The sequence below is a fragment of the Sturnus vulgaris genome, unplaced genomic scaffold (genome assembly GCF_052056855.1).
Source record: "Sturnus vulgaris isolate bStuVul1 unplaced genomic scaffold, bStuVul1.hap1 Scaffold_1906, whole genome shotgun sequence".
In the NCBI taxonomy this organism is placed as follows: domain Eukaryota; kingdom Metazoa; phylum Chordata; class Aves; order Passeriformes; family Sturnidae; genus Sturnus; species Sturnus vulgaris.
Window position 1 is genome coordinate 254 of NW_028276150.1, and position 24282 is coordinate 24535.

At 44.8% G+C, this 24282-nt stretch overlaps 1 long non-coding RNA gene across 1 annotated transcript; it reads left to right on the forward strand.

Annotated features, from left to right (window-relative positions):
- The first annotated feature begins 17702 nt into the window (after window positions 1-17702).
- Window positions 17703-21017, forward strand: LOC148218329 (uncharacterized). The gene is made up of 3 exons (XR_015800491.1): window positions 17703-17772; window positions 18962-19076; window positions 20955-21017. It is a non-coding gene; the product is annotated as an uncharacterized LOC148218329 (long non-coding RNA).
- Window positions 21018-24282: the final 3265 nt, after the last annotated feature.

The window sequence follows — 24282 nt, forward strand, 5'->3', positions numbered from 1 at the left end:
AAACAAACATATAACAAATACTTCGGTCAGTGCCTAATTTAGTCTTTCTCAGTTCACTCCTGGAGAGAGAAGCTTCTTCTTGTTGAAGTTGTAGGGATTTTTCCCACAAGAATTAAAAAGACAGTTCTCTTGTGGTTTTATTTTTCACGGTTTGCATCCGCCCAGGAACCTGCAACCGTGACGCTCCTCCCAACTCTACAGCCGTCCCAAAGTTGTAGATGTGGGCCATGTCTGCTCCATGGGGTATTACTTTTAAGAATGAAATGTTCAACCACAAAGATTCTCTCTGTCTCCTTTTTCTCTGCTAAGGCTTCATCTTCAGAAAACCAAAATCCTCTTCTTTTCTCAGGACAGAAATTCTTAACACAGGTGCTCTTTAGTCAAATCATCTATTAAATGGAACATTTCCATCCCCCCATGTCTCTTTCCATGGTTTATAGGAATATTCAGTACATCAGTTCATTCCTACAATTTCACAAAAAGATTTTCAGCCATTTCAGCATCTTCTCATTCTCCTTCCATCTTAAAAACTTAGCTCTTACATCACTGACTTCAGAAATCTTCTTATTCCCTTTCATATTCAAAGGAAAGGCTGGAGGCTTTGCAAATCTTATCTGAGCACTAAAGAGTTAAAGTTTAACACAACTACAAGAGTTGGGCCAGGCTCAGGCCGAGCTGGGAGGCAGCTGAGGTGTTAATCAGCCTTTCTGGGGCTGGGCTGCAGCCCCCACACTGCTCATGGCCACCCGGGCAGGCCCGGCCCCTCCGGCAGCAGCAAGAGTCGGCCTCCCCCCACGCCAGAGCCGCAGGCCCGTGGAGGAGGAAGCCGTGAAGGTCTTATCACACAACTTTTTCTCCCCCCGGCCATCGGGTCCCCCTCGTTGGCAAACGGGGCCCAAGCGGCCTCCCGAGCCTCCCCCCCCCACATGGGGGAGGGGGAAGCTCGGGTTGATGTTACCTGCTCAGCCGCCGGAAGACAAAAAGGGTCAGTTCTGGATTACCTTCCTCAAAATGTGTGTTCACGGAGCAAACTAACTTTCTCTAATTGGCTGTTGCAGGTATCCCAACCCCCACAGAGGAAATTCCCTTAGGAAGAATCTCTTCTGAGTTTCTTCTTCCTAAGTCAACCTATCACAGACATGGATGAGGGTATTAAGTCATTCATTAGTAAAGTTACAGAAAACACTAAGCTGGGAGCATATGTTGATCTGCTGGAAGGTAGGAGGGCTCTGCAGAGAGACCTGGAATGGTTGGATGGACGGGCAGAGTCCAATAAAATGAAGTTTAATAAATCCAAGTGCTGAGTCCTGCATTTTGGCCTCCATAACCCCTGCAACGTTATAGGCTGGGGATGGTGTGGCTGGACAGTGCCCAGGCAGGAGGGGACCTGAGGGTGCTGGACAACAGCCGACTGAACATCAGCCAGCAGTGTGCCCTGGTGGCCAAGAAGGCCAATGGCCGCAGGCCTGGATCAGGAAGTGTGTGGCCAGCAGGAGCAGGAGGGTTATTCTTCCCCTGTACTCAGCACTGGTGAGGCCACACCTTGAGTGCTGTGTCCAGTTCTGGGCCCCTCCGTTTAGGAAGGACCTTGAGACACTTGAGCATGTCCAGAGGAGAGCAACAAGGCTGGGGAGGGGATTGGAACACAAAGCCTATGAGGAATGACTGAGGGAGCTGGGGTTGTTTAGCCTGGAGAAAAGGAGACTCAGGGGTGACCTTATCTCTCTCTACAACGCCCTGAAAGGTGGCTGTAGTCAGGTGGAGTTGGTCTCTTTCTCCAAGCAGCACTGACAGAACGAGAGGACAGTCTTAAGCTGCGCCAAGGGAAATACAGGTTGGATATTAGGAAAAAGTGATCAAGTACTGGAATTGTCTGCCCAGGGAGGTGGTGGAGTCTCCGTCCCTGGGTGCACATAAAAAAAGAGTGGATGTGGCACTCAGTGCCATGGTTTAGTTGAAGTGTTAGGGCATGGATTGGACACAATGATTTGAAGGTCTCTTCTAACCCAGTGATTCTGTCATTCTGTAAAAAGACCAGCACTAATTCAGCCTTGCCAGCATTTCTGAATAGTGTGTTGGTGTTCTTGAGGAAAGCTACACATTTGGGGAAACACCTTTGGAGGAAAGGGGCTTGCTTCTTAAGGAAAGTGCTTCCCAAGGAGCTCCCACTGCGGTAGGTGCAAGTGTCCCCCTTTGGCTCCCTGTGGTCCTTTCAGTCCTTGAGGCCCGCTGCCCTTGGCACAGGGGCAGGGGAAGGGAGAAGGCTGTGAAGAGCAGGTTTGGCATCTGCCTGGACCTGCAGAGACCAACCCAAGCACCTGCAGCAGGGTGTGTTACCCCCACTTTGAACAGAGGTGTGAGCAGGAGCATCTCTGTCCAGCTGCGAGCCCCAGAGCTCTCTTTGAGAGCTGTGAATTAAAAGGCCTTTACGCACACACTGTTCACATCTTACCTGCCTGCTGTGTTCCAGCTCTTGGAAATATGCAATTGCTTCTGGCTTGGAGGAAGCTCATAAGTCTTCCTCGGGCTTGAACTTTGCAGCCCTGCTTCCTGGGCATGCTCTATAGGATTGTCTGCTCAAATAGCCAGTGGTTAGCTTTTGCAGTTAGCTTGTTCTGCTCAATTTGCTGATTTTTAAAAAGTGCTTCATTCACATACCCTTTTCTAATGTAACTACTCCTTCCTGCACAGCTACAGCTTTTTGTGGAAGTCAAGATTATCTCATTGCCTAGGCATCAAGCCACCCCTTTTTTATAGCTTTTGCAATTTCTTTTGCAACTCCAGTCTTGTTGTGGTCTCAAAATACTTACCCGTTTCAATCCTGCATCTCATTTTATTTTGCTCCCACTTGTGATACATGGTGGCAGTTTGTTTACAACACCATACAAACAATGGCTCTTGGTGCAGGTTCCTAGGATTGGTATTCCAGTTCCTAAAATTCCTACAAAAAGTTGTGTTAGCCAGTTCAGATTAGGTAGCCAATATGTTAGAGTTTCCCGCAAGTATTTACTCCAAGATGCAAGATGTCTTTGGTCACTTCACGGAGTACTTTTGCATGTTGCCAAATGTTATGGATATCCTCTGCTATTTGCCCTCACTGATCTATATAAGTGCAACACCTGCTATAAATTAGAATGCAAACTCCTCCCATTTGGCTGTTGCCATATCTAACACCATGTGCTTTTGAAAGACTACTTCTTTTAGTGAATTTATTTCAGTTTGTAGTCTTCTTAAGGCATCTGCTGTTGAATTAGCAATCAATTCTATTTTGGCTGAGATGCTTGAAATGGCCTTTTCCAGTTGTGCAATTCCTGAATTTGGGAGCAATGCCCTAACAAAACTGTGAAAGCTGGTGCTGTATCACACCTGTGGGTTATTGGGTGTTGTTTTTGTGAGTCTTCCACAGTCCTTGAATTCTACCTGTCATTTCATTAGTTTGATTTCTAACTTGTAACTGAGGGAGAAGGTATCCCATGGTACGTTGGCCAGTCCAGTTACCTGGTCAATGTTTTAATGCTATTCCCTTCCCAAAAGCCACCAAGATGCACCAGGAAGGTTGCAGCTGGTGTTAATTCTCACGGACTCGTTTCCACTATGTCTGTCAAGAAGACAGTTTTCTCACATTGGCTGAGTGACATTGACCCACTCAGTTGTGTTACTGGAAAAGTTGCCGAGATTTGCTCCAGAGTGGTTCAGCCCTGTGTATGTGACTGACTCGTTGATAGGCAGTAATTGGAAAAGGGGCTTTGCCGAGGAAGATCCTACCTGTCTACACTGAGCACTAGTGCTGTGTAAGCTACAGGGCTTCAAATCTGACCAATTGCTCGATGGTACCCCTGTTAAGGGAAGGTTCCATTGTTGCACTTCTCCACAAAGCCAGCAATCCCCGAGTCCTGTATAATTAGCTGTGGTTCCTATTAGTGTTACATGGCTGATAACATCAAAGGCCAGTGACAGTATAAGCAATGAAAAAGACAGTGAAATGCAATATGAATTTAATGGTTTATGAGTGAATTTCAATTTTAGTCCATGGTCCCCAACAGGTTTGGTTGTCCAGGGTTTAATTGGTGATTTCTTCACTGGGATGCAGTGAATCCAGCTAGGTCTTTCCTTTACTCAAACGGACGTAAAGGTAGTCAGGAGCACTTGGATGGATCCGTCCCACTTTACTTGCAGAGGATCACCTGTAAAATTCTTGACCTACACCCAGTCACCAGGATCAATTGTATGCAATTTATGATGCGGCTGCTTCGCTTGATTCTCAAACACATTATTAAACATCTGGTGCAATTGGTTGTTTGTAGCCATTAAATATTCATAGACATATTGATGACCAACTTGAGCCAAATTTTCATCATGAGTAACATTTAATCCATAAGGTCTGCCACAAAGCATTTGAAATGAGCTAACTTTTTCTTTAGACCTAGGTTTTCTTCTGAGTCTGATAAGGGCAATAGGTAAAGCTTGACAGCAATATAAATTAATTTCTTGACGTATTTTAGCTATCTGGTTTTGGATCATATGTTTGAGGTTTTCTACTTGACCACTAGCTTGTGATCTGTAGGGTGTGTGAAGCTGCCCTTGGATTCCTAATGCTTTGCTGAGAGCTTGCACAATTTCTGCACAGAAATATGATTCTCTGTCAGGGGATATTTCTCTAGGTGCACCAAACCAAGGTATGATCTCATTCAACAACACTTCTATCACTTCTCTAGCTTTATTTGTCCTACTAGGGAATGCTTCTGGCCACCCAGAGAAAGTATCAGTAAGTACCAGCAAATATCAAAACCCCCCCTTTCTTGGGAGTTCAGAAAAGTCTGTCTGCCACAGGGCTCCAGGAAAAGCTCCTCCACTAATAATAACTCCTTGTTCTAGCCTAAATCCTATCGGGTTTGGATTATTCTTCAAACAAGTCACACATTGTGATGTTTCTTTAACAATGTCCTGCATGCCTGGGCCTGCAATTCATTTTTTAGGTGGTGTTGTAGGGATTCTGCTCTTCTTACAAGTCTTACCACGTACAATTTCACATTATGTCATTAACTTTTCTGGTATTATTAGTTGACCTGTTGTCTAATTGTCCCCAACCATTTTCTAAAAGTTTCCTTTTCATTAATGCATTTATAATCAGAAGGTTGGTGTTTTACAGGCTGCTTAGTTGATACTGCAGTGGGTATTAGAGCTGCCACAAGTGGTTCATTTCTTTTGGCAGCGATTCCAGCTGCATCATCTGCAAATTTCCTGCCACCTTCCGGGAGGGTGTTACCTTTAGAGTGCCCTCAGCAATGTACAATTGCCACTTGCAATGGGAGTTCCACCTCCCTGGGGAGCCTGAGGATTTCAGTGGCATATTTGATGCTCTTCTTTTGTGCAGTCAGGAATCTTCTTTCCCTCCATATGGCTCCATGGGCATGAACAATTCCCATAAGCACATCTTCCATCAGTCCAAACATTAACTTTTATTCCTTTTGCCAGTTGTGATGCTCGAGTGAGGGCTCTCAGCTCAGCCCTTTGTGCTCAAGTTCCTGCTGGTAATGGGCTTGACTTGATGACCTCCAAGACTGTAGTCACAGGCTACCCCACCCTTCACACTCCCTGTCTCACAAACTGCTGCCATCAGTGAACCAGTTCATGGCAGCTGGGAGCAGCTGTTCCTTTAGATTTGGCTGGCTGGAATACACAGCTTCCATGGTCTCTAGGCAGTCGTGTACTACAGGTTCAGCTTCCGACTTCCCTTGCAGAAAAGAGGTAGGTTAACTATACTGCTCACTTGAATTTCAGTATCATCAGGTTCAGCCGAGAATACTTGGTATTTTAGGAGCCTTGAGGGAGACAGACATTGGGTCTCTTTTCTGATCTAAAACAGGCGACAGCTTGTGTGACACTAAGACAGTCATCTTTTGTCCTGTTGTAAAGTTCCTTGCTTCTTCAATGTTCATGATGGCTGCTGCTCCTCCCCTAAGGCAGGCAGGCCAGCCCTTGGGCACAGTATGGAGTTGTTTAGAAAAGCAGCCTACTGCCCTTTTGTAAAGCCCAGGCCTTGTGCCAGAACTGCTAAAGCTCTTGTCTATCTCTCATGTGAGAATACCCAAAATGGCTTACTCACATCAGCAGCCCCAAAGCAGGGGCCCTCATGAGTTCACGCTTCATTTCTTCAAAGGCCCTGTTCACTTCTGGGCTCCATATCAAGGCATTTTTAGAAATTGTCACCAATTCATAGAAAGGTTTCACAATCAATCCATTGCTCTATATCCCCAGTTGGCACCAACCTGTCATTCCAAGGAGAGCATGGAGTTCTCTTATGGTTTGTGGTTGAGATGTCTGGGAAATTGCTTCCTTCTGGGCAGTTCCCAAGGACCGTTGTCACCTCCATGCCCTTTTCACATTTCTCCTCTAGGCCTGTGTAGTCTCTTGTTAACTGTTTCAGAGGACCTGCTCTCCTGGAGCCTTCCTGAGGCTTCTCTCTTGCAGGTGCCTTCCAGGTACGACTGAAGGACATGCTGACTTGGAGCTTTTCCAAGGCATCTCTCCTGCAAGTAGCCATCAATCCAGGCACTGACATGGAGCAGAGACTCCCGAGAGTGCCCAAGCTGGCCTGGGTGACAGAGGAGGAAGAAAGCCCTGGCGCTGCCCCAGCACAGGAGACTGAAGAGGTGGTGCCGTTCCAGCCAGCGCAGGAGGGTGAGTGGCAGAGCTGGGCCTCAGGGCTGGTGCCTGCATCCAGCTTTGCCCCATCCCATCCCATCCCATCCCATCCCATCCCATCCCATCCCATCCCATCCCATCCCATCCCATCCTATCCCAGGTGATTAAAGGTTGAATTTGATAATCCAGGTTGAAGTCCAGTGTAGATGTTGGTGGTCAAAGGTTGCATTTGAATGAGAAAAGTTGGATTTGAAGGTCCAGGGTTGTATTTCATGAGGAACACTATGAATCCATGGAATAACTGTATTCCAGGTGCTAAGGATTTAGAATCCTCTTGCTCCCCTCCCAGATACCCATTAAAACTATGGAATTACAGTATTCCTGGCATTAGGAATTTAGAATTCTCCAGCTGCCCACATAAATTCCTCTGGAATAATGGTATAATGGGTATTGGGAACTTGAATCCTCCAGTTCTTTTCCCATACTCCCTTGGAAAAATGTCATTCCAGTTGTCAAGAATTTGGAATCTCCAATAGACCGTCCCCAAATGCCACCAAATTCCCAAGGAAAAACAGCATTCCAGGTGTCAGGAATTGACAATCCTCCAGTTCACCTCCTAATTTCCCCTGGAATAATGGCATTCCAGGTGTTGGGAATGAAGAATTCCCCCATGCAGTCTCCCAAATTCCAACTCAATTCCCATGGAAAAACAGCATTCCAGGTGTCAGAATCCTCCAGTTCCACTGCCATACTCCCATGGATTAATGGCATTTTAGGCATAGAGAATTCAGAATGCTCCTGCTTCCCTCCCAGATTCCCACTAAAACCATGGAATTACAGCATTCCAGGAATTGGGAAATTAGAATTGTCCAGTTCCCCCCTCAAATTCCCATGGAATAACCACAATTCAGGTGTTACAGATTATGAATACTGAGGGTCCACTCTCAAATTCCCCCCAAACTGCCACGGAATAATGACATTTTGGGATTTGAGAATTTAGAATCCTCCACTTCCCCTTCCAAATTCCCAACAAAACCACAGAATAAGACCAGTGCAGCATTGGGAATTTCGCATCCTCCAGCTCCCCTCCCAAATTCCCACACAATAGAGGCATTTCGGGTGTCGGGATTTTCGACTCCTCCATATACCTTCATCAACTCCCATGAAATCCATGGAATTACAGCATACAGGTTGTTCGGAATTTGGAATACTACAGTTCCCCTCCAAATTTCCCGTGAAATAATGGCACTATGGCTATCAGGAATTTTGAATCCCCCATATGCCCTCTCAAATTCCAACCAAATTCCCATGGAATAGCAGAAATCCAGTTATCAGGAATTTAGAGTCATCCATATGCCCTCAAAAATTCCCAGGGAATACCAGCTTTGTAGGAATGGGGAATCTTGAATCCTCCAATTCCCCTCCCAACTTCCCATGGAATAACAACCTTCCAAGTATTAGGAGTTTCAAATGCTCCAGTTCCCCAACAAAAATCCCATTCAATAAGGGCATTCCAAGTGTCAGGAATTGAGAAGGCTCCACCTCTCCAAAAGAATTCCCATGGATATAGAGGATTCTGGCTGCACAGAATTTAGAATGCCGCATAAACCCTGCCAAATACCCACCAAATTTGCAAGGAATTAAAACACTCCAGATTTCAATAATCGTGACCCCTCGTCTTCCCCTCCCAAATTCCCATGGAATAATGGCATTCTGGGTGTTGGGAATTTACAATCCCCCATAAACCGACCCCAAATCCCACCAAATTCCCAAAGAAGAGTAACTTTCCAGGTTTCAGGAATTTGAAATATTCCAGTTCCCCACCCAAATTCCTATGGATCACCAGCCTTCTAAGTGTCAGGAATTGAGAATCCTCCAGCTCAGCGAAGGAATTCCCATGGAATAATGGGATTCCAAGTATTAGGAACTTAGAATACCCCATAGAGCCTCCCAGATTCCCACTACATTCCCATGGAATAACAACATTCCAGATTTCAGGAACTGAGAATCATCCTCTTCCCCTCCCAAATTCCCATGGAAACATGGCATTCTGTTACTCTGTAATTTGGAACCCCCCATAAGCTGTCCCAAAATCCCACCCAATTCCCATGGAATAGCAGCATTCCAGGTGCCAGGAATTTAGGATAGCCCATTTCCGCATCCAAATTCCCATAGAGTAACGGCCTTCCAGCTATCAGGAATTTCCAATCATCCATACAGCCTCCCATATTCCCATGGAATAACGCATACTCAGGTATGGGGAATTGAGATTCATCTAGTTCCGCACCCAAATTCCCATGGAATAACAGCATTCTGGGAGCTGGGTATTTGGAAACTGCCTTTTTCCCTTGCAATTGTTTAGGGAATAAGGGCATTATGGGCATTGGGAACGTAGAATCCTGATGTTCCCCTTCCAAATTCCCATGGAATAACCATTTTCGTGTGTTGGGAATTTCGAATGATCCCGTTCCACTCCCAAAATCCAATCAACCTGTAACGAAATAATGATATTTTTTTTGTTAAGAATTTAGAATCCTTTCCAATTCCCCGTCCAAAGTCCCATAGAAAAGCTGTATTCCGGCTTTGGGGATTATGGAAACATCCATATGCCCACATAAATTGCCACGAAAAACCTCAGAAAAAGAGCATTCATGGTGTTAGGAATATGGTGTCCGCCAGTTGCACTATCCACTTCCCAGCAAAACCATGGAATTGCAGCACTCTGGGCATTGGGAGTTTGGAATCCTCCAGTTCTGCTCTCAAATTCCAATGGAATAACAGCCTTCCAGGCATGGGGATATTGGAATCCTCTAGTTCGTTTCTAAAAAGCCCATGGAATAACAACGTTCTGGGCATTGAGAAGTGCAAATTTGCCAATCCCCTTCCCAAATCCGTAGGGAATAAGACAATTCCGGGTGTCAGGTATTTGAAATCCTTCAGCTCCGCACCATAATCCCCGTGGAATAACAGAATTCCAGGTGTTAGGAATTGAGCATCCTCCACTTCCCCTTTGAATTTCCCTCCGAATCATGGCATTCTGGGTGTCGGCAGTTTAGAATCTCCCCTAGACTCTCCCAAATACCCACCAAATTCACAAGGAATATCAGAATTCCAGATATCAGGAATGTATTATCTGCCAGCTCTCCACAAAATAACCCATGGAATCATGGCGTTCCGGCTGGTGGGAGCCTTGACTCCTCCAGTTATCCTCCCAGTTCCCCATGGAATAATTGGATTCTGGGTGTTGGGAATTTACATCCCCCCATAAACCAACCCCAAATCCCACCACATTCCCAAAGAAGAGCAACTTTCCAGATGTCAGGAATTTGGAATATTCCCGTTCCCCACTCAAATTCCTATGGAACAACTGCATTCCAAGGGTCAGAATCCTCCAGCTCCCCCAAAATATTCCCCTGGAATCATGGGATTCCAGGTGAGAGCAATTTAGAATGCCCTGTACAGCCTCCAGATTCCCACCAGATTCCCATGGAATAACAACATTCCAGATTTCAGGAACTGAGAATCATCCTCTTCCCTTCCCAAATTCCCAGGGAAACATGGCATTCTGTTATTCCGTAATTTGGAACCCCCCATAACCTTTCCCGAAATCTCACCAAATTCCCATGGAATAGCAGCATTCTGAGTGTCAGGAATTTAGGATAGCCCATTTCCGCATCCAAATTCCCATAGAATAACGGCCTTCCAGCTATCAGGAATTTCCAATCATCTGTACGACCTCCCATCTTCCCATGGAATAACACATACCCAGGTATGGGGAATTGAGTTTCATCCAGTTCTCCACCCAAATTATCATGGAATAACAGCATTCTGGGAGCTGAGTATTTGGAATCTGGCTGTTTCCCTCACAAAAGTTTAGGGAATAACAGCATTCCAGGCATTGGAAATGTAGAATCCTGATGTTCCCCTTCCAAATTCCCATGGAATAACCATTTTATTGTGTTGGGGATTTCGAATGCTCCAGTTCCTCTCTCAAATTCCAATCAAACCATAATGAAGTAATGACACTTTGCGTGTGGAGAATTTAGAATCCTCCACTTCCCCTTCCAAATTCCCAAAGAATTGCTGCATTCCGGGTTTGGGGATTTTCGAAACATCCATATGCTCATTTAAACTCTCACACCAACCTCAGAAAAACAGCATTCATGGTGTTGGGGATATGGTATCTGTCAGTTGCACTATTCACTTCCCAGCAAAACCATGGAATTGCAGCACTCTGGGCATTGGGAGTTTGGAATCCTCCAGTTCTGCTCTCAAATTCCAATGGAATAACAGCCTTCCAGGCATGGGGATATTGGAATCCTTTACTTTGCTTCCAAAAAACCCATGGAAAAACGATATTCTGGGCATTGAGAATTGAGAATTTGCCAATTCCCTTCCCACTCGGCTTTCAAGGAACGATTCCTAACAGCAGAAGCATCAGAAGCACAAAGTGGATTACGAGAAGGGACAATGTAGAACACGTGTCTGTCCTGGCACGTTTTCCTGTGAGATATGTCCCTCCAGGTCTTCGGTCCTTGCGAAGCTCTATGTACTGTGTGCGTTGCTACTTGTAGCTGAGAACGACCGTGGAGCTAGCAGCGAATTCGGAGAGCGCTGAGCACCTAGTCAAGGAGCGAGAATTGCCCCTGCAATGCGGTGCTAATAGCAGCTTCCTCGCGGCGGGGGCGAGCTCCGGCCACAAGACATTCTCGTCCTGGCAACTGATCTCTGTGAAGGGCGTAGGCGAAAAGCTTTCGTTTTCCATTCGAAGTGCGAGAGAGGCAGACTGTTGCACGGAGCTCTGAGAACAAAGGTGCACGCCCTAGGCAGACTTGGGCAGAAGCAGCGTTCTCGAGTGCTTGGCTGCCGGCACACTGCTGGCTGTGGGACGCCCCTGCAGCGGCTTCTGGCCGCCGGCAAGTGAAAGCAGCGCCAGGCATGGGCGAGGGTGGAGAACAAAGCCGCACAAGTCCCGTGCTTGTGTGCACCACATTACAGGCTACTAGGAGAGGAAGTTGGCTGCCTTTCCCTTGCCTTCCCAAGTGCCCTTAGCAGTCGGAAGGAGCAAACTGAAGCACTGCTGCTTGTGCTGCTCCTTGGTTCCCTTGCAGCCCGCTGTGGAAACATTGGCAGTCACTTCTAGGCGCCGAGTTGCACACAGCACCACGGTAAGTGCCGCGGAGAAGGTAAATACCGAGTGCAGCGAGCAGCTGGACGTGGCTTACGTGCAATAAGTAGAAGGTGAACCTAGGCACTGCCTCTTCAATCTGGCCGCCTCTGTCTGGTAGCAACTTTTGCAAGTCGGCAGAGGGAGCTGCCAGTATGTAGAATGGAGGGCAGCAAGACACCGTGTGTTATGCGCCCTTTCAGGGCTTCTGACAGAGGGCTACTTTAAGAATGCCTTCTTCTTCCTCGCATCCTTCTCCCTTTGCTCTAGCTGCATGGAGTACAGCACAGCGAAGGTGTGAGGAAGGGCACTGCCCCAGCTTTTGCCCTGGCCTGCCTGTGCTGCGCCTTTAGCTGCACACCGGAACAATGGCATTTCTTACCCGCAAGGTAAAAAAGGCTTTAGCGTAGCCTCAGGAATGGCATGTGCCTAGACATTAAGTTGAGCGACCATGTATGAGGGAGTCTTTAGAGGTTTCCTCCCCCATGGCGCAGGTGTATTCTCATTCTCGTGCTGAACTGAAAAGTCACGGCATAGCAAGTTTGGCCTGCCTTGTGCAGAGACGAACACAAATGTGGGGCTATGATCCTCTGTGTTTGGAGCTCTGCTTCCGGGTGTGTGGGCTGCCATGAGCCCGCAGCAGCCACCGAGGACACTGTGGATTGTGGATGAGGCTGGGCTGGTCCCCCACCCCCTGTTGTTCTGACAGCGGCAGGAGTGGTGTCCGAGTGGCATCGCCAGAGGGCCCCATGGGGGGCAGGGAGAGAGCCGGGAGTGACCCCGAGCGGCACCGGAAGCGATATCCGTAGGGCCCGGAAGGCCAGTGGTGGCATCGAGTTTCACGGGTAGGAGGCTGCTAAGGTGCTTTGAAAGGTGGAGCTCCTTTGCTCTAGGACGGTCTGGGAGAGCTAAGGGTGTCCAATCTGGAGAACAGAAGGCTCCAGGGAGACCTTCGAGCCCCTTGCAGTGCCTGCTGGGGCTCCAAGATAGCTGGGGAGGGACTTTGGAAAAGGGTCTGGACTCGCAAGACAAGGGGGAATAGCTTCAAACTGCAAGAGGGCTGGGGTAGCTGGGATATTGGAAAGGAATTCTTCCTTGTGTGTGTGCTGAGGCCTGGCACATGTTGCTCAAAGAGGCTGTGTGGGAGCCCCATGGCAGGAAGTGTCCAGGGCCAGGCTGGAGCGGACATGGAGCAACCTGGACTAGTGGAAAAGTGTCCCTGCCCATGTCAGGATGTCGGAAGAAGAGTATCTGTCTCTAAGGTCGCTTCCAGTCCAAACCATTCTGGGATTCTAGGATTCATGGAAGGCCCTTTTCCAAGTGAAGTGTTGTATCTCTTGGCTCCCAGCTTGTAGTTGCCAGTTCTTCTGGAAGCAGGCGTGGCGAAGCAGCTGTGATGAGCCATGGGTTCTCAATAGGACGAGTGTGATATATTTGCAGAGAGGAAGGCTGCAGACAGATCTTCAAGGTCCAGGTAAAACAAACAAAGGATTGAATAAAAGCCAAAGGTTGGTTGTGTTAGTTTGCTGGCTGTTGAAATGGCCCCAGGTCATTTTCAACGTTTCTAATTTGGATTTGTTTGAGTAAAAAACGAATGTGTTACCTCCAGCGTAGGCTCTCCAATGCATCTCCATGTGCTCCCATCTCTTTGTTGTATATCGGGTTCTATTAACTGAAGACAGAATCATAACACAGTAGTAAAACATTTAGAGGTGTGGTTAGCCAGCTTCAGGAGTTTTCAACTCTGCTGTTGACTTTTCTGGTAACTGTAGGCAAGGCAACACAATCCAGTTACTCCACTTTTCCTCTCTGAGGAAAAGATGATTTTTTTTCTCATTTTGAAAATAGCCTTGAATGAAGAGAGTTATGCATGTGGCATGTAGGATTCATAATTTTACCTTTCTCTTCTGCTGTCTTTCACGTACTAGTCTTTTTAAAATTTTTTTGTCGCTGTTCTCCATTCAGTAGGTTTGAAAGAATTCTAATTGTTGAGATGATGGTTCTTTGAAGGCTCACTTAGCCCACCTTTTGGGTGAAGGAAAGAAGAAGACAAGGTCCTCTAGGAAGAGTAAAAAGCATACATACTTTCAAGAGACATTCCAAGATGTCTGCTGATGCCATGCAATTACCGTGTAATCAGCAGAAATGTGTTGGAAAAAGACCCATCAGTGACTTCACAAGAAAGCCACACTCAAGACAGGTAAAGAACAGAAGCATAAAACCCCAAAGGTATGAAATGGACCGATTTTCATTGGGAATGAGCAACTCCTGAATTCTTGGTTCTAGAACTAGGGGCTTGTAATAAATAGACTGTCTCCTTGCCAAACGTAAATTTGGTGTCATGAACTGCTCACTGCCCGTTGAAGTGCAGGGCTAGTAGACTAATATTTGCCATGGCAGGCATGTTGTATGGCTTTCCTGTTAAAAAGAAATTGGTTTTGCTCATAGCAATCTAGATATGTACCCAGTCTGACACCTATTTTTTAGGCTATATTTCCAAGTAAATGGCTTCCATGATGATGCAGTAAGTTTATGTCATGAACAGGAATGAAGTGATTGCATGCATCCTTTTTTACCCTAAGCCAGCTGCTGAATAATGAGACAGAGACTCTCACTGACGCCAAGGAGTGCCCGTGCTTTTGGGAAAAGCACTGGGCAGATAAAGCCTATTTCCACATTTCTTGCTAGCGTCTCCTTCAAAGTTCATGGGTTTGTTCATCTTTTAGAGCTGTTCTAGATGTCTTTGTAGTTTACATGTACTAAATGTAGCAGGTATTGCTTTCATGGCGTCCTACTAGATTTGAAGTTGGGATCTACTCAGGCTTCAATGTCTCAGAAGAAGCAACGTTGATTCTTTGAATTCTGTTCTTGAACGTGAGAATGATACTTATGTAGTTAATGAATTAATTAAATCGAATTCACTTGAATGGAAAAATTGTCTTGTTCATGTAGATTTTAACTTGGGAAATTGATATTTGAGTTCTGCTTTTCATTGTTGTTACTTTTCTGTATTCTTTGATTGCACAGATAGCAGATGTACTGACCAAGTATTGTGTGAAACTGGAGGAAATGTCCTTCCTCTTGGCAGCTGATGTTCACAAGCTCATTAACGCTAAGGCCATGGTAACTGTTTTACCTGGGGCAAGATAGCAGTCTGAATATTCCTAGAATGTCTTTCTTTCCCCAGATGAAATTCATTTTTTCTGCCTATCAATCACGGAAATATAGAAGAAATTTCTACTTGGCAGGGTATTGGTTATCATTTGTGTTCTTTTCTCCCCTCATTTTCTGTAGAAGAGACAATTTTTGGTTTGTTTTTGCCTGTTGTATGCTGCTTCTACTTCTGGTTTTATTTTTTAATACAAAGAATATAAAGAGAGCACTGCTGGATAATGAGAGGGCAACTGCCAAGCTACTCTTGAATCGAATGAAATCAGAGCTTGAGAAAGAAAAATGGCATCAACTGAAATGGCAAGGGAGAGTCAAGGACTGGAAGCTCATGCAAAAGAAGTGTGTAGTTCAGAGTTTCAGGTCAGAAATTTGTCAGTCTTCTTTTGGACAATGAGCAACACAAAGTGGCTAGCGTTCACTTTTGGTTTCTATCAAAGTAATACTTGATCATTTTTTCTTTCTACATAATCCACGTATGATATCACATATATCATGTGATTCCATTCTACATATCTACTTTCCATCCTGCAGAGAATTTATGGCAAGTGAAGAAATACAGAATCCCCCAACTGTGAATATGGAAATGGAAAAGTTGATAAAGGAGCAGATGGTACTTAGTGAAGAGAGACTGAAGGTTTTGCAATATATCGGGTATGGCAAAAGAGGGTATAGCATGAAGGAAAACAATTGTTGCTGGAGTTAATGAAGGACTTGGCTACAAAATGCACTTTGCTTCCTGTCAATGTGTGATTGCTAAATGCAGCAGTAAGGCAGGGTCTACATCTATTTCTGTACAGCCCTTTTGAATGGAAAAAATGCATTCTTGATTTTCAGTGCCCCAGCTACACTTAATAGGTGGTGATCAGGCTCTAAAAATGGAGGAATGCAGAAACAAATCTTGAAACATAGTAGAAATGGGCAAAGATGGGTGGAGAGCTAGAAGTTGGTGCTTTTGTCAAGGCATTTTTTCTCCATGGCGTGGGATTTTATTTGCGGAATAATTTAAGAGAGGAGTCTGGATAGAAATCTAACGTTGCTACGTTTGAATATCCATCCTGAACACAAGACACATTGGTGTGGGTGCAATGCATTACGATCATTACAGGGAGGTTTTTTACGGTGGATGTAGGAACGAGGTAGATGACAGTTAGTTCCTTATCGGGCAGTAAACAGTTGGCCTTGAACAACAACAATCTCAGGTTTATTTTCATTGCCAAGATGGCTGTAAATAAAAGAAAGCCCAGTAGTATGGATATTCAGATTCATAATTTTATATTTGAAGTACTGACTGGTTTGTATTTTAGGATACCTGACTCTTGTTTCCTACTTTGATAGCACCTTGTTGCCTCCAACACATGCCAAATCTGATGGAAACGAATGGTGCAGAACTCTGGAGAATTGAAACAAAAGTCTAGGTAGGTCGGGAAATCCTAAGAACAGTCTGGAATTCAAGCAATATTTTCTTTTCTCCCGGGCAACGATGAGGCAGACAGTTGCTTTGAGAGTGCATGTTTGCTCTATTCTTTGTTCCGTGTGTTGCCACATACCTTCTCAGTTGCTTGGAGGTGGCAGTAAGAGCCAAAGAAGCTGCCTGTGGCATGGCTTTCCTTTGGCCAGTACATGGGGAGATCTAGCAGGAACTGGCTCGGTTAGAATGAATCTGGGGGAAATCAAAAGTTAATTTTGACATGGATCCCTTCTCAATCATACAAAAATACTCCTTTTTAACTCTTGGAGAAGAAGAAGGGAAGTATTGGAGATACTTCCTTTCTCTGTGTCCTTGCAGCATGCCTTCCCGCTCTGTGTCTGCCTTCTCTTGCTCCAGAGCACATCCTGTTGGGATGTTTGTAGCCTGTATGATAGCAAAGAAGTTGGTAGCGATTGTAAGTACCTTGCTACTTTGAAGCATAATGATAAACAGCTGTGTATGAAAATGTCTTGATTTCTTTGGCTGGTAGTGTCTGGTGTCTGTAGGCACTGCTGGCATCTGTTCCGTGTGCTGAGATTCAGCACATGGCCTCTGTCATGTTTCCATGTCACACTGCACTGTGAAAGATGGGAATTTTGACTGTGGTCTGTTCCGTATCATTCAGACAGCCCTAATGTGGAGTGCGTGGAGAAAATGAGCATCCAGTATGAGCTGGTCGAGGGCAAATGTCAGGAGAAAGGGCAGATGTGCAAGTTGAGTGCCACAGCTTTTGGCTGTGATAGCCGTGGTCCAATGTGTCATTAGAGTAAAATGCGTCTGAGGATGCACCAGACATTGAGATAACAAGTGGAATTCCTTTTTAACTTCCGCCTTACTCTCTTCAAAAAGTAAGCCATCCCTTTGGTTGGTAGTAGTTGGTGTTTGTACTTGAAATGTGGAAAAGCCGTAACAAATGCCAGTAATGAAGGGAGTGCTGTCCTACATGAATGTGGACGATGCAAGGCGCCTCAGCCCTTGTGCTAAATCTGTCTTCTCTTGGGAAAGAAATTCCACCTCTGCCTCAATTTCTCCCTTTGTGTCCAACCAGATGGTATTGTTTACTAATCTAATATGGCATGTAGGAGGCTGAATCTATCTCTGTCCATCACAAGAAAAGAAACACTACGTTTAGCCAGGCTCTCTGAAAGCCACACAGTATTTCTTCTGTGCATGTCAATAATTTGTTCTTCTTTTCCTTCAGATGACCCTGTTAGATATGAACATTTGCACAGCAGAAGATGCTGAAGTTGTGCACTCCAACATGCTTCAGATGACTGAGAAACGAAAATGTAGGTTTGAAGAAGAAGTGGAGCACGTGGATGTACGTTTCTTTTATTTGATGACATATATCTTCATCACTCCTTGGGATTAGTCTGTTCTTCCTGTGCTCCCACCTGCAATGCCTTCTGCGTGGTAGGCTATTGATGTCACCTTAGAAAGAGGTCCATAGTGTGACAAAACACTCCAGAGAAACAGTTTGGTGTGGAAGAGTTTCATGTGGAAATGTTCATAATTCTTGTGTTTATTATTTGTAATAGAAATAGATTGTATTTTTATGATCATTTCTATCTGAAATACATAGGATAGCGATGAATGACGTATGGCCCAGTCTGCTTAAGATCAGACTTTAGGAATAGCTGGACATGATCTCCCAAATGTCTTCCAATCTTTTCTATACATAAAAAAAGTCGGGCAGTTGTTTCTAAAGGGATAAATGATAGAATGTGATTTGGTGCTTTATGGTGCCAGAATAAACAGAAGTTTTGAGAATCCGCATTCTTACCAGTTTACTTGGAGACTGATTTTTTTTTACTCTCCAGATAGAAGGCACCATGTTGGATACCAGTCGTAAAATTCCAGGCAGCCTTTTATCATGTTACATATCCTCTTACTCATTCATTTCACCTTCCAGCAGTTTAGAAAGAACTTGTCCACTTGAATGTTTTTCTTTGGAGTGATTTGAAGGAGACGGCTAAATGGCCATAATCCAGGTAGAAACATAAAAACAAGGGTGTGCTATAAAGACAGGACTTCTTAATGCAAAGAGCCCTCTGAAATTCAAAATACCTGCTATAAAATTAAAAATGTAATCTTTGACTTTTAGATGGGAATTTCTACTCTTCAGTTTCATTCTGTCAGGTGCATTTTTGCTAACTGCTTGATTCATGCTGAATGGACAGTCCTGTCTTATTGTTGGTATGGCAACAGTGATAGAGATCACTGCTGCTTTCTGTAGAAAGTGGCTGCAAGTTGCTATGACGAGATCTTGTGCAGGTCTAGAGTTTGATTGGATGTGAGGTTCTCATTGTTTCAGAACACCAACTTGGGGTGGCAGTGTCAGAGGTGTTCATTATCTAGGAAGATTTTCATAGGCGATGAGTTTTGCTGAGGTAGCTTTCTCTTCTGGGTGTAGAAGATATGTGCACAATTAACTTCCTTGAATCCTAAATAGTTGGGGAGATTTTAGTATCTACGAAACCATTTTTACTAGCTTTTTAATGTGGCCTTAGATGATGAAAGTGATCTGGATACAATCTTAGAAAAAAGGAAAACGGTGAGCTGTGAGGAAGAGCTGAAGGAGTATTTGGAGAACACCCTTTCTTCTTGAGATCAAATTAGAACAAGGTATGAATTTTGTATGGTAAACTTAAAAGGTAGAGCATCTTTGCTTTGCATCTTTGAATATTGGTTGTACTACTTAGGCCTTGTTTTAATGCTGTTGTGTGAAGGTATGGAAAAAGAGTGCTTTTCACTTCATGTAAGAATATAGAATAATGTCCCTACTGAACAAGGTTAAGGCAAATAATGCCCACGCTTTAGGAATGGGACAAAGAAAGACTGCCAGCATTCAAAAACCATAGCACATCAGTATTACTGTGCATACCATCACATCCATGCCTTATTCAGAAGGTAAAAGTAGTAGTGCAGATTCTTGGATCACTGGAATCAGAAGTTGGTCTGCACCATCATCACTTCACTCATAGATTTGATCTCATTCAAAGTTCTAGGAACTCAGATGTTTAAGACAGCCAAGCACTGGCAACTTTAAAAACCATCTAAAAATGGGTACAATACTGCTCTCCTTCCTGAAGATCTTAGCAGCAGCTCTGAAGCCATAGAGGAAGCAGCACTGTTCACACACCCAGGAGGTCTTTCCTACCTGCTCGATCAGAGGCACATTAGAAGAGCAGTATGGACCTGAGGGGCAGATGCACATACCTTCACACACCTCGCAGTGGGACTGTGGTTAGAGCTGGAGGTTTGATACTCTTCCTAATAATTTGAGCCGTTAAAACATAGCCGGAGGTAAGAGACCAAGTGAAAATACAATGCCAGGTTGTGGAAAGAGAATGTTACCTATCTGAACTCCTACAAAAATTCCCCATCATTTTCTTTGTTTAGGAGACCAAGCCAATGTCCGTGTAAATGAAACCAAGTGTGAATATTGATTTTTTCTTGAATCAAGACTCAGCTTTATGTCCAAGTCAAAGGCAAATAAACCAGAAAGGCTCCGCTGAGCACAGTGCAGAACTAACATGGAAGACAGTCATTTGACCTCTTATGTAAGCAGTGTTGGAATGGTTCCCCATCCAAAAGGAAGGATGTCAAATGCTTCTTTGGAAATATTTTAACTTCTGTGCGTTTCTTTCTTTGTAATGAACTAATCTCTAACAAGCCAGGACGTGATTGTGTTCAGTAGAAACAGATCAACGGCAACATTTAGCCTAAAGGTTTTATGAGATTGATAAGGAAGTTCGATTTAGATTTAAAGGCACTGTAGTCATTTTAAATTTTATTTCTCTCCGTACTTGAGTCTCTTAAACAGGGACCTTCAATTGGACAGGAACGGGACACTGAAGCAAATTGTAATGGATGATGTAATGGCTTACCCAGAAGCATTTTGTGGGAATTGATTTCTTCTAGGTATCCATCAGCCAGCATTTTAGTGTGAAGGGAATCTTCAAACAGGTAAAACAAAAATTCCCGTTGGTTTCAAACCTGACTGCTATATTAATTTTTCACTTTGGAGAAAATTTTCATGACCTTTAAAATTCAGACTGTATCAAGTATTGTTTCAGCCATTGAAGAAAGTGCTTTTGATAGAGATAGGAGAGGGAAACCAAAACATTTCTCAGAGCCACACTTTGAGCTCTGTCCTTGTTACAAACGGCACTTGAGCAAATTCATTTGCCTTTGGAACAGAAAACGACAAGGTAACAGGCTTATCATTACGGATTTGAGTCTTCCAGGTTCTTTAGATAGTAAGTGATCTATTCAAGATGATCTCTTCCTGAAATAGATCCATTTTGAGAAGGGATATGGATTTCTTAGAAGAAAGCAAATCCCTATGTTAAAACGGGTGTTTTTTGTTGTTGTTTTGCTTTTAGAACTTGCAAGGCACAATCGACTTCATAGTTCGAGATGCAGATAAGAGCACGACATTCCAAACAGGTGTTTCTTTTTGGTTGTTTTCCAATCTGTCTATCTTTGGATTGTAACCAGTAGAACTGTGCTTGAACTGGAAAGAAGTAGCGGAGGTTTCAGAAGTGGAACATGCGGTGGAACAGTAAGCTGAGAGCATTGTGCAAGGAGAGGAAAGAGGGGAAAATGGGAAGAGTTTCCTGAGTCGGAAGGGACCCCTAGGGATCGTCAAAGTCCAACTCCTGGCCCTGCACAGACACTCCAACAGTCCCACCCTCTGCATCCCTGAGAGCATTGGCCAAACGCTCCTGGACCTCTGGCAGCCTTGGGGCTGTGCCCATTGCCTGGAGAACCTATTCAGTGCCCGACCAGCCTCTGAGGAAAAAAACCTTTCCCTGATAGCCAGCCTAATCGTCCCCTGACACAGCTCCTGGCATTCCCTTGGCTCCTGTCCCTGGTCGCAGAGAGCAGAGAGCAAAGCTGTCCCTGTGCTGCCCTTGGGAGGAGCTGAGAGGTCCCAAGTGAGGTGTGAGCTCAGTGTCCTCTCTGCAGCTGAACCAAATGCCCTGAGCCACTCTTTGTATGGCTTTCCCTCCAGCCTCTTCGCTATCCCTGTGTCCCTCCTTTGGACATTTCTCCAATAGCCTGAGGTCTTTCTGACGCTGTGGCATCCAAAATTGCCCCCAGGGCTTGAAGAGAGCGCAGTCCCAGCCCAGAGCAGAGCGGGACAATCGCCTCTCTCTCTCGAGCGGTGCCAGAAGATAGGGACAGTTGTCAAAAAATCAGCTAGAGAAAGAAATCTAACAGAGAAACAGGTGATCTTGGCACAGGAAATGGAAGAAGCAGAGGAAGAAGAAGATGAGGAGAGGATTCCTTGTAAAAGTGAAGAAAATGAGCATGCAGAACAGGGACTAAGCATTATGCAGGTAAGTGAGCAAGATAATAAGTTTGAAAGTGAAGGCAGTTTTGTCCAAAAGAAGGAGGAATAGGAAGTCTTTTTGCTGAGAATGAATAGAAAGTTTTTTTGCATTTAGTTTGTATACGAAGCGCACAGGGCTCTAGATCCTTTTGTGGGAAAACGGAGTGTGTAAAGTTGCCAATCATTTTGGACCGAATTTGGAGGTTTTTGGGGTCCCAGGTGAATTTGGGGTTGAATTCTGGGGATTTGGGGGTGCCCAGGTGAATTGGGGGGGGGGGGGGGGCGGGGATTTGGGGAGATCCAGGTGAGTTTTGAGGGGTCCTAGGTTGATTTTGGGGGAGAATTTGTGGAATTTTGGGTATCCCGGGTATCGAGGTTTGGGGTGAATTTGTGGAATGTGGGGAGTCCCAGTTGAATTTTAGGGGGAATTTCTGGAATTCTAGGGATCTCAGGGGAATTTGGGGGTGAATTTGGTGAATTTTAGGGTATACATGTGAATTTTAGGGTTCTCAGGTGAGTTTTGGGGATGCCAGACGGATTTTGGGGTGAATTCTGTCGATTTTGGGGTATCCAGGTGAGCATTTGGAAGTCGTGGGAGAATTTTGGGATGAATTTGGGGGGATGCAGGTGGATTTTCCAGGGAATTTTGGTGATTTTTGGGAGTCCCAGATGAGTCTGTGAGTGAATTTGGTGGATTTGGGGGTATCTGGGAGGGTTTTGAGGGGGATTGGAGACATTTTGGAGTGAATTTGGGAGGTGTTGGGGGGACTGGGTCTTGGGGGTGATTTGAGGGATTTTGGGGGTTGCAGGTGGGATTTTGGGGTGAAGCCCTGGGATTTGGGGGTCCCCCGTGAATTTTGGGGTGAGTTTGTGGAATTTTGGGAGTTGCCAGGTGAGTGCTGAGCATCCCAGGGGGGACTTCGGGGTGAATTTTGGGGATTTGGGGCTTCCCAGGTGAATTTCTGAGGTGAAAAGGTTCAAAAAGGTTTTTTTTTGAAAACAATTTAAAGCCAGAAGGTTATTGAAAATTAATAGATGTGATGCAAGTAGGTAATATGCAGACAATACACACCGAGACAAATCATGGGAAAAATAGAGTGTTAACACGAGTGTGTGACGATGGGATCAGTATAGCTAAGGCTGAGTTGAAGCTGAATTTGGAAAAGCATGCCAAAACTAAGAATAATAAAGGCACCTACGGGTATTTCAGTGGGAAAAGGAAGATGAAAAGAAACCTATCACACCTTCCCTATTCCCCCCCACCCCCATAAGCCAGACAGCACTAGTGACAACAGACAAAGAGAAGGTTGAGGTACTCAACAAGTGTTGGTCTCAATTTACTCTGCCAGTCACTATTTCCACATCTCTCAGGTTATTGGACTGGTGGACTTGATTCTAACCCATAGTAGCAGGTCAGCTTTCAGACCACTTGAGGAACCTGAGCATGCAAGACCATGGGACCCACCCAGAGGCATGTCAGGGCCCTGAGAGAACTGGCAGCTGTAGTTGCTAAGGTGCTTCCTCCATCATATTTGAGAAATCAAGGCAACCAGCTGAAGTCTGCAGACACTGTGTTGTATTGACTCCAATCCTCTTGGTCTTTTTTGTAAATCTTAGAGCTCTGAGTCAATTTCTGCAGAGGATTCCCAATGCAGTTTCAAAAATGGAATCTTTGTTACTGGTCCTCATGTTGATCTTGGATATTTCCATTTTCTGCACTCCTTTATTTTCGAAACATTTGTAATGACTGAAAAGAAAGCTGAGACGAGGCATTATGCTCTTTCCAGTGATAGAAATGGACCAGTATTCTTTTCAGACAAATATATTTTTGCTGTGTCTAAGCACATGTGCATACCTGTGTTTGATTTATGTGTCCAGGTTTTGGCAATGGGGCAGCCACAGGGCCGTCCTGTGACAATGGCCCAGGTGCTGCCCCCTCCCGCTCTCTTCCAACTGGCTCCACTTCAGGATGTCGTCCCTGCTGAGAGAAGAGGCTGGGACAGCACCTTTAGAAATGTGACTTTCTGGGGTTTTTTTGTTTTGTTTTGTTTTGTTATTTTTAAAGTTACTAAAAACATTCACCCTGATTTTTTGTGTTGGGTTTGGGGTTTTTTTTCAGTTTTGGGTGGGTTTTTTGGTGGGCTTTTTTGGGGGCTTTTTTTGTCTCTTTGGTGATTATTGGTTGGGGGGTTTTGTGTGTTTGTTTGGTCTGCTTTTTTTGTTTGTTTGTTTGTTTGTTTTTTTATTACGGTTTTGTAGAGTTTTTTAAGCAAATTGATTGGAAAACTGAATAGTCCTCCACTATAGTCTCCTGGATTCACCTGAGACTCTTCCTAGGCATCTCCCTGATCCTTTTTGCAATGAGTCTCACATCATTCTCCTGAAGAAACTGTCTGCTTATGGTTTGCATGGGTGGGCTCTTTGCTGGGTGACAAACTGGGTGATGGCCAGGCCCACAGAGTGGTGGGAAATAGAGTTCATCCAGCTGGT